Consider the following 6051-nt stretch of genomic DNA (forward strand, 5'->3'; position numbering starts at 1 on the left):
ATCCCTATGCTCAAGCCTACAGAAGTAAGAGGTTTCATCAACAGAAGTGAAAAGTTGCACTTTGGAAGATACCACATAGAAAGAACCTGAACCTGGTCCCTCCAGCTAAGTTGAACTTAAATAAGCAACTAGCTGTAGCAGCCCTTCTGACTGCAGACAGTCGGGGACAGATGGTTCCGAGGAGGCCTGACAGGGCCAGCAGGGCTCCTTCCTTGGAGAGGCAGGTCCTGGGCCCTCAAGAGGAAGCATTATTTGTTCTCTTCACATCACGGTGTCTTCAGAGTTGGAAGAAGAGTGCTAGGCTGTGCTGAGAGTTCATTCTTTTATTGGGTGGGAGTCATGCTCTGCTGACATCCCTCCTTTTTCATCAGGCCCAGCCACCAGGGGGTAGGCCATGGAAGAAACGATGGGAATTTTCTTAGCTTGGAAGTAGCTGTAGGCCATCTTTCCACAGACCAACAGAGTGACATGCTCCCTGCTGCTCTTGATTCTCTCCACCACTCTGTCATAGGGTTCATCTTGCACATTCTCCCCATCCACTTCAATGATAACGTCCTCATTCTCCAGCCCAGCCTTGTCAGCCGGGCCACCCTGCTGAACCTCTTTGACAAAGGAGCCTGGCTGACCCCTAATGGCATTCAGGTGAAAGCCGTAGTTGTCCTCCCCTTTAATCAGCTTGCAGAGCTTGGGTTTGTCATCCCCCACATCCGCATCCACTGTGGTATCTGAGCCTGTGGCCTCCAGAGGAGCAGGAAAGTGAGCGGGGGCTTCCTTGACAGAACCATTAGGCAGTTCTTGACTTTGGCAGTAGACGAGGAGAGAAACGAGCCAGGCTATAGATGCTGTTTGCCTCTTTGTCCAGCACCAACAGAGTAGTCTGGTCTCTACCTTTTCTACTCATTTCCACCACACTGTCACGATCAAGAGCTTCCACAGACTCGCCATTGACAGCAACTACCAAGTCATTGTTCTTCAAGCCAGCCGCCTCTGCTGGGCTTCCAGGTTCTATGTCCTTGATGATTTGACCTTTCTGTTCAGGGCCCGCCCTCAGATAGAATCCATAACCACTGCTACCCTTCTTGATCACCACCACCCGTGGCTGGTGGTGCAGCAGTTTCAAACTGTCTGTCTCCCTCTTGAATTCTGTCTTCTGTTCACTATGGCGCCTGGCTGTTTCTTTGTCCACAAGGAGGAACATGATACGACTTCCTGACTTTGTCACCTTTTCTACCACTTCCTCATGGCTGGCGTTCTTGACATTTTCTCCATTCACTTCAATCAAATGATCGTCAGGCAGGACACCAGCTTTCATGGCCACACCCTGAGGTATTACATCAGTCAAGTACACGTCCTTTTTACCTTGGATGGTCTTCAAAGAGAAGGCAAAAGTGTTGCCCTCCTTCACCAAGTAGCAGAGCCGTGGCTGGGCACACGTCCCTACTGCTCCATTCATCCCAGGGCCTGGTTTTTCATCATTCAGAGCCGGCTCCCTCTGGCTTTGATCCAGTTCTTTCAAGTCCACCTGATTTTTCACAGCCTTCTCATTGGAGTTTCCATCCAGAACCAGCAGAGTCACTGAATTCCCACTCTTTCTGACCAGCTCCACCACCTGTGCATGCTCTTTCTTGTCGACAAAGACACCATTGATCCTGAGCACTCTGTCGCCATCCAGAAGCCCTGCCTTCTCTGCTGGGCTCCCCTCCTCAATCAACCGGACCAGGTGACCGTCAGTGTCCTTCTCAATTCGGAGGAAGAAGCCATAGTTCTGCCCCTCTTGTTTGGATAATTTACACTCTCTGAGGTTGAAGGTGGAGGCCATTTCTCCACTGTCTTGGGAGCTATCCCTCACCAGCTCATGCAGGGGCATCCTCACTTCTTTCCACTCCCCATGGCTGCTTCTGTTCTCTAACTACTGTTATCTGTCCTTAAGTTTCTTTCTTAAAAGGTCCTAACGCTATTCTGTCTTGTTGCTCTTTTCGTGTCTTACCTTGGGCTATGTGCCAGACTGTATTTTAGTAGACTATAAATCAATAGTCAAGTTCAGAGACTGTCTAGAATTAAAGTCAAGAGGGAGTGTGTGCTTGAGTGTGAAGGTAAACACCACATTCCTGGGCAGCCTGTGTTCAGGAACCTTTTCCCCCTACATCAGTTTGTTGTTTTCTTCCAGCCATGATCTGCTGCCCTAAGTCCCATATGGACTCAAGCCAGTGCCCAACTCTACTTTTAAGTAAAAATATGAATTAATATTTATTATTAGTTATCTCACAAGCAGTGGATTAAGAGAGATTTAGCTATAAAACTGCCACCAAAAGTCTACAGTTAAGGTTGTGATTTCAAAAGTCAAATAATAGTATATCTGTATCAAAGTTCGTTTTTTAGGCCAGGCATGGTGTGACAGACCTATGATCTCAGCACTTAGGAGTAGGGGAGAATAATTGTAAACTCAATAGATTATGTAGTAATATACAGTCACAAAAAGAAAAAGCCAAAAACTACCTCAGACACAAAGCTAATCTGTGTCTTTAAAGTCTTCATTAAGTAAAAGACATCTTATTAATATTGTTTCATTATGTCTGTGTAAAGACCCATATTATTACATTATCAGAAGCTCTGTCTCCAAATCCTCAAAACTTAAGAGAATTTAGAGGATAGTGTGGATTTGGTTTATTGTTTGTATTTGTTAATTGGGTTTCCAAAATTACACAGGGATCTGCATGTCTGCATGTACAATGCTGAGGGTCCCTTCCCTCTGTTGGCTTTGACTGGTAAATAAAGTTGCTGGCAGCCAATGGCAGGGCAGAAAGATAGAGGTGAGACTTTTAGGATTTCTGTGCAAGAAGCACAGGAGGAGGAGAAAGAAGGATCGCCATGCTGAATGAGGAATAAGAATTGGGCTTGAGAGCTGAAGGAAGAGAGGCATATCAATCATGTAAGAGCCAGGGAAGAGCAGCCACAGGGAGTCAGCCCAATTTGGTCTGGGGAAACAAAGATGGAATATAGATGTTAGAAAGTAATAATTCAGGAGTATCAGAGGGGATGCACTAGCAAAGCGGAAGTTTGGGAGTGGTCCAGTCGTTGAGCTGATTAAGGCGTATTAAATATAAGGCTACGTGTGTGTCTTTTATTCGAGAATATTGAACATTGGGGCAGGTAGAGAGGAACTCATGTTGCTGCCACCAGGGAAATTAGAGTGGATTAATCAACTACAGCAACAAGAGGACTTGGAAGAAGCAGGAAAAGAATGGGTGTAATCTAGAGTACTGCCTGGAAATAACATAATGGGACAAATGTTCATTGAGAGTACAAGGATACCTCCCAAGGATGAAGGAGAAGAGAAGGGCTTCAGGATGTTGAGAATAAAGGCCATCTGCACCTGCATGCAGTAGTTTCTGAAAAGCTAGCAAGATTCACAGCAGGAAGGTACTGAACATCTCTGGAAATGGGACCTCCTGCAGGCTCACAGATTTCTCCATCCAAAGGAGACAGCAAAGACTGCCAAAGCTGAAGATGTCATGATACCAAGGTTACACGATAACTTAGGTAATTGTTTGGCTAGTAGATGACCAGATGGCCCTGATGTCATGCCATTTCATGAGACCTTAGAACCACATCAAAACTCGTGGCTGAGCAGAAAAAAAAAAAAAAATCCAGGAAGATTTTTACTATAGACCAGTGGAAGGGAGGCTGGAGATTGAAATTGAGTTACTTTGTAAGAGAATGCGCAATCAGAAGCTAGCTGGACATGGTGGCACTCACCTGAAATCTAACAGCTTGTAGGCAGAGGCAAGAGAATTGAGAGTTCAAGGTCAGGATGGACCACATAGTGAATTCTAGGCTAGCCTGGGCGAAATAGTAAGATAAGATTGTGACAAAATAAATAAACAAATAAACTGATCTAGGAGCCACTGTGCTTAGTTGTTGGGCTAAAGTGGGGGTCTCATGTCTGCCCTGCCATGAGGTTAGGGCCATCACTTGGGAAGGCAGGACATGGGAAGTTTGACTGTGCTCTCCCCCCACCGCTCCAGGGGTGGGGGAGCCAGAGCTGGCTGGGGGGAATGGCGTCCTCGAGCCTGCAGTGTGGTTAGGAACAGTCTGGTTCTCAGGCTCTTGGGCACCCAGGCGCCGCTGGAAGCCACGGAAGAGCTGAGAACGAAGTGTGGTGGGGGGCACAGGCTGGACTAGCCCACAGCCATAGGAGAGAGGGGGAGAGAAGCTCTGGCTTCGCCCTCAAGGAGAGTGTTTGGTTTGTCGCAGGTGGTTTGGCTTGGTCGAGGGCTGGCTTGGGTTGGTGGTCACCATGGCTTGGAGAGGTCTTCTGCAGGAGATTAGATGCAGCTCTGTAGGTAAAGGCCTGTTCCATTGTTCCCCACAGCAGATCCGGATGGAAAGAAGCAGTCCATGGTTTTAAGATGTTATTTTCATGGTGGAAAGTAGATAAGAAATAGTAACCCCTTTTCTCAGGGTGGGCCTGAGGTTAAATACCTTTTTCACGGAGGAAAATTGTGGAGACATGGAGATGCAGCTTCCAGGCAAGATCAAGTAAGGACTGGTGAAAGGTGCAAGGTGGGGCTGGAATGCCGCCCTTGAGAAGAAATGTTTTTCTCACTTGGCCTGAGCTATGTTCTGATAAGTACTGGGGTGATTAGTTAATTAAATGTTTTAAGAAGAAGCATTTGTTTAGTCTTGCCTATATTCCTGGTATTATGGGAATAAAGATTTTATGATTCTAGCTTGCCAAAGGGAACTTAAGGGAATGCATATTTTTCTTTATATAAGGCTTAATAAAGTTTGTGGCAGTATGCAGTTGCTTCTGCCTTTGCTCTGCATCCGCTGTGTCCCGGGTTCTTTCACGATCGATCGACGATACCCAGGGTCCCCAATGCACTGGTTGACAGTCGACAGAAGGTCTGGGAAGGAAAGCTTAATTGGCTACGTCCTTCTGGCCTTTATGTATCTCATTAATATGGAGATCTATCTTGAGGCTCTGTGGCCTGTAGTCATGCCCTCTACCTATGGAGGGGCTGGGGCATTGCCCTACATGAGTGACTGCAGGAAACAAATCTATGGAGGGCTGTGGCCTTATGTAAGGACCCTAGGGTCTGGGGGAGTGACTAAAAGTCTGCCATCCCTTAGGGTCACCTGGGTCCCATTTGGGACCCCTCAGGATCACCTGGGGTCTCCAAGATTTCTAGCCTGTACTTGACCAGAAACTAGGCATCCTTTTAATGTCCTACACTTAGTAAATGAACCCATATTCAACCATTATCCAACAAGTGGCAACAACAGCTATTGGCTCTTATCAGTGGGAAATAAGTTCATAAAAGGGACCTGACTCCAAACCTGCTATAACTACCTCTTATACTCAAACATCTATGCCTTTCTTGTGATTCATTCATTGCATCACATTTATTCTCTTCCTTTCCACATCATGTTCTAAGGTTAGATATACATGTGCCTGATTTCCTGACTCCCGCTGCCCTTTCCAGCTGCTTCTATTTTGATTCATTTTCTTGAGATTGAAGGAAACGTTTGTACTATGAAGACGATAGCCTATCATAGGTAAAATTCATTATAGAAAAACCTTTCATTCATTTAAACTCTGAGTAGTAGTGGGCACTGGATGCTACTGCTATGTAAAAAAAAATAATTTTTAAATTCAACATAGTTTGTGTTAGTTGGGGTACTCTATGGTCACAGAACTTATAGACTGTCTCTATATACTAAGGGAATTTATTGTAAGGACTTACAGTCTGCAGTTCAACTAACCCAACAATTGGCATCTGTGAATGGGTAGTTCAAGAATCCAGTAGTTGCTCAGTCCCACAAGGCTATTTGTTTCAGCTGCTCTCTGTACAAGCTGGAATCCCTGAAGTAGGTTCCAACAGATGTGATGGCAAGTAAGTGCAAGCAGGAAAGAAGATTAAATCTTCCTTTTTCGTTGTCCTTATGTTGGCCTCCAACAGAAGATGTGTCCCAGATTAAAGGAGTGTATCACTATGTGTGGATTTGGAGCTTGCTCTGTTCCCGGCTGGCCTTGAACTCAGAGATCTG

At 45.8% G+C, this 6051-nt stretch overlaps 1 pseudogene; it reads right to left on the reverse strand.

Moving 5' to 3' along the window:
• Positions 1-261: 261 nt before the first annotated feature.
• On the reverse strand, positions 262-1819 carry LOC114612771 (annotated as a pseudogene).
• Positions 1820-6051: the final 4232 nt, after the last annotated feature.

This window comes from Grammomys surdaster, unplaced genomic scaffold (genome assembly GCF_004785775.1).
Source record: "Grammomys surdaster isolate TR1022 unplaced genomic scaffold, NIH_TR_1.0 126182, whole genome shotgun sequence".
In the NCBI taxonomy this organism is placed as follows: domain Eukaryota; kingdom Metazoa; phylum Chordata; class Mammalia; order Rodentia; family Muridae; genus Grammomys; species Grammomys surdaster.